At 36.0% G+C, this 4687-nt stretch overlaps 1 long non-coding RNA gene across 1 annotated transcript; it reads right to left on the bottom strand.

Moving 5' to 3' along the window:
* Positions 1 to 1352: 1352 nt before the first annotated feature.
* Positions 1353 to 4469, bottom strand: LOC309474989. The gene is made up of 4 exons (XR_014197460.1): positions 3417 to 4469; positions 3049 to 3105; positions 2481 to 2553; positions 1353 to 2402 (listed from the first exon to the last, which is right to left on the bottom strand). It is a non-coding gene; the product is annotated as an uncharacterized lncRNA (long non-coding RNA).
* Positions 4470 to 4687: the final 218 nt, after the last annotated feature.

Below are 4687 nucleotides of genomic sequence, written 5' to 3'. Positions count from 1 at the left end.
GAGACTTGTGATGGAACCACTAGGTGGCGCTTATTCATTATGTATTTATTGTGTATTCAATTCAACAATAACCTACTTATTATCTTGATAAATCCATAAAACAAATGCTTTGTGATATTTAGGAATATTGAAACACTCAATTCAGCATTTAACACTCAATTTGCACTGTTACAACTTAAACCTTTAAGACAAACAATTTAGTGTAAATTAGTGTGCCATAGCAAACAAACGAATATTTCATTAAAAATGCACTTACAAATGAACTGGTCATGTTGTATAGGTGTGTGTTTCTGTGCATTTGGTGTCTTTTGTGTGCATGTATGTGTGTATGCTTGTCAAATATTTTGTTAAAGATAAGAAAGATAAGATCGGTGTCTTGCTCAGGAGTGAACACATGGAATAGGACCTCTTCATATCCTTCTGGGATGAGATGATTACTTCTTCATACACCAAATCCTCACTGATAGTGTCACGATGAATCAAGATCGGTGTATCCTCTACCACGGGCAATTCTGTTCCTGTGGGTAATACAGCCCTCTCTGTTGTGATGCTTGGTGCGTGTACATCATCAAGGATTGTGTTCTTGTTAACAGGACATCCCAGGTTAACATCCCTGAGCCCCTGAATCCAGCCTGGGCGTTTTCAACTGTCTCAGTCTCTGCCAGGCCTGGCGAAACAGAGAGAAGAACTGTGTTTTGGGGAGCTTCTGTCCTGCCGTCCTCCTTATCCACTTCCAGCCCTCCTCATACCAATTGACCTATCAGTAAGCCCCTCCCCTCAAACGCAGATGAGCCAATGGCAGATGAGTATCAGTTGCACGGGATGGGATTTTGTACTTCGGTTTTATGGTGTTTGTGTTACAAAAATGGTAAAACGATATGCCTGGGGTTCTTGTAACACCGATCACAGGAATACTGAGAGGATGAGCATGGGTATTAGTGTATTGAATCACAATACTGTGTACGCGTTCACCAGCGCGTTTCAAAAGCATGATATGATTTGTGTGAACGGAACAATTATCTGTGCAATATGACTGAAGCCCGATACATTTATAATATCACTGATGTGCACTGTAAAAATAAAAGGTGCCTGGAGGAACCTTTTGGGGTTCTTCACTTTGCCACACCGGCGGAACCGTCTGTAGATCCTCTAGGCACCCTTTAAAAAGGGGCGGTTCTCTGAGGAACCACACAGGTTTCCTGAGGAACTCTTATATAAGGCACTGCGTGGAACCACTGTGGGTGCCTCCAGGAACCAAATTTCAATTTTATTTTATTTGTATTAAATTAATTTCATGTTGTTACTATGGTTACCACCATTAACTTCTATTATAATAAACAAACTGAACCAAATACAAAATAAGAATTGTTTATTACATATTTTAGATCCATTTTAATACATACACTTCCATGCACTTGAAAAAAAAAGCTAGTAATAGATTAATATCAATGAATACACACACAAAAAATTGTATAATACATAAGTAACATGAATAATCAACCGTGTATACAATAGGCTACACAAGAAAAGACATCTCAACAAAATGCATGGAAAACACATGTTCCATGTAATAAATCAATGTAAAAAATTACAATTTTGACTAATTAAAAATGTCCATCTTCACTTAATTTTAAAACATGTGTTTCAGTCCGCTTGTTAAGTCTGACGTCACTGTTTCCAAGTCCAAAAGCTCTATCAGATGTCAAAAACAAACAACAAACAGTGCTAATATACACTCATTGTGCTGTAATATTCCTGAAAATTAGGATCCTAACCTTTATCTCTATTCCGAAATCTCAGATGGTTAGTTATTCAGCTATTTTGAATCATAAAATGTTGAAGTCTGGGATGCCGTGAGACTGGAGACTGAAATGTACACTATGCCTTTTGAAAAGCTTAAGTGTGACTTGAATCAACAGTTCCCGTAAATGGTTGTTGAGTATTCTCAATATCTAGAAACAAGATAGAGAAAGTAGAAGTAGAGGCTTCGACCCGGAAACAGTATTCCTTATGTCACAACAAGCAGAAAACATTTTCCATTTTAACAGAGTTAAGGTGCAGTAAAATGATCTGTTGTTCTGTGAATGTTCACTGGTGAATTCAGTCATTTCAATAAGAATCCACACGATCAGCAATTTTGTCTTTTTGCCTGTGTAATTTCACGAAATTCACAAATGTGATGCACCTTTACTCGCTGCAACATAAAATGCAATCAATTATAAAATCTTCACAAGGGACACGTGAGGTACTTAACGAGTTAGAAAAGTGAAAAGGTGCATCAGCTTCATTTTCTGTTTGCTTTTCCTCTTTTCTGGTGGATGGTCCAGGCACTTCAGTGATTTTCAGGTCTACAGGAGGATTTTTATTCTTGATCAAACTTGTATTTCAGCTTACCGAGATCCCTGCAAAATACAAAATTTACTGTTAGTAAGGTTATTAAAGTTATTAAATAATTTCCTCAGCCTTGTGACGTTCCAAACCTGTTTGACTTTCTGTCTGTGGAACCCGAAAGCAGATCTCAGGCATAATGCAACCCGTCACCATTCAATATCACTGCATGAAACACAAGCATACATTTTTTTTGTAATTCATTCAAACTATTTTTATGTACACTTGTCTAGTTCAATTCAATGCAACAATTTATGTAAAAAATAGTTAAGCTCCAAAAATTTCCCAGAAAAGATCCTAAAAATAGTCAATGAGTTCACAACTCATGTGTTATGGGTTGTGTTGTAAGTCTTCTGAAGTCATATAATAGCTTTTTCCCTTTTTTTGTCGAAAAAGACTAAACTTTAAGTTATAATTCAGGGTTCAAATGTCTTATATTCAAATGCATATGATTAAGGTATAGCCTATAAAAAATGCATAGCATTATTAGCTCCAAACCTGTGATATTATTTTTCTGAGTAACATGAATGAGATTTGAGAGCATGAGGGAAAATTTTCAGAGAATAACTTATTAAAAAAGTACACAGTCAAACAATACAATTTCACACAGAGAAAGTTCATAGTAATAAAGTACTTGCATGTGGTGTATAGGTAACTTACTGTAATTCAATGTTGCCTCTGAAATGTTCAGATTATTTTAGAAATGTACTGGTTGTTCTGGGGAAACAAAAGAACAAAGCTGATTATTCACAACATAATATTTATTGACCAGTAAATGGCTTTAAAATGGTATTTGAGAGAATGAGGGCACCTGTAGTAAGTAAAGTTAGGCTAAACAAAAACAGACCAAACTATATTAACCTGCTTTTGTTATTCATAACAAACGCCAATGACGACAGCAGGAATCAGCTACATTAGTTAGGCTATCTCAGCAATTTGAAGACACAGTTTTACAGAATATGTTGAATTGAATGACTAAATCAATCTAAGACAATAAGTCAATAATGTCCATTTGTTCATTAACTTACGTTAGATCAACGTAGTTAGCATCGCGGCTAAAACCTTCATACCAGATACTGTGCAATAAACGAGTGGTAAACACTGTAAAAAAGTAGTAATGTATAATCAATTTAGTTTATATATATGTGTGTTTGAATATATAGTGAGTAGACTCTGTATTTATATTTATTTGGCGAGTTTACAAACCTTGTAACGGAGAGCCGATCAAACGGCGGAAGCTTTGATGAGAGGACGGAGCCGTTACCCGATGACGTCGATCAGCTGAGCTTTGTTGCGCGCGAGCAGCGCGAGGATCACTGAAGCGACGACAGCAGAGGAATAGCAGCAGTTTCGTGACAGAATAAAACTTTTCTCCTCCTAGTTCTTCCTCTTCAAATAATAATTTATGAAGAAGTAGGTAAAAATTATTATTTTATTACTATTATTTATTCAATAATAATGAATGAATTCTTCTTATTAATATTATTATAATTTAGTGTTGTTGTTTAAGGTTTAAATTAATCAACAAAATAGGCCTATAGATACTAAATAAATGTAAGCTACCCAGGTGAAAAAGACGCAGGCTACTGTTAAATGTATTAAAAATGCATTAAAGTATATTTGTATTGTAGGCCTACTAAAAACACACTCAAGTACATTTTTAATAGTACGTCTTTTTTCACCTGGGTATGTAGGCTATACTGAATCAAACTTAAGTAGCCTATAATAATAATAGGATAATAATATTCTCATTCTGGCCTCACAGAACCATTGGGTTCCTCCAGATGCTGGCTTTAACATAAGAGATCTTCCAGGAACCACTTAAATGTTAAAAGATCTTCCAATAACCCTTTTATCGCATTCAAGTTCCTCTATTTTCCCCCAAAGCACTTCGAGGTCTCATGGTAATGAAAAGGTGACTCCAGAACCTCTGAACTAAATACAAAGTGCTTAAAGGATCCCATAAGTTCCAGCAAGAACCTCAAAGAATGTCAATGCTCCTCCAGTAACCCTACTATAGGAGAAAGAGCTTTGAGGCACTTAAATTACATTTTGAAGTTCCTTGAGTATCCGACAGGATATTTGAGGCTCCTTTAGTTTTTACAGTGTGGGCACAGTAACCTGGTTACCTAAGGATTCAACCCCAACCCCAATGAAGACGAAAACGTTCATTTTCTGGTTGTCATATAGTATCACTAAGTTACAATTAAAGTTATGGAGTCAATGCTAACGTACAAGACTAAATAGCTAACTGTTCTCACGCCATGTACAGTGTAGGTCAAAAACACCCGATGACTTA

This window comes from Leuciscus leuciscus, assembly GCF_965113295.1.
Source record: "Leuciscus leuciscus genome assembly, chromosome: 15".
In the NCBI taxonomy this organism is placed as follows: domain Eukaryota; kingdom Metazoa; phylum Chordata; class Actinopteri; order Cypriniformes; family Leuciscidae; genus Leuciscus; species Leuciscus leuciscus.
The sequence above is the reverse complement of the archived record's forward strand: the minus strand, read 5'-3'. Positions and strand labels throughout refer to the sequence as shown.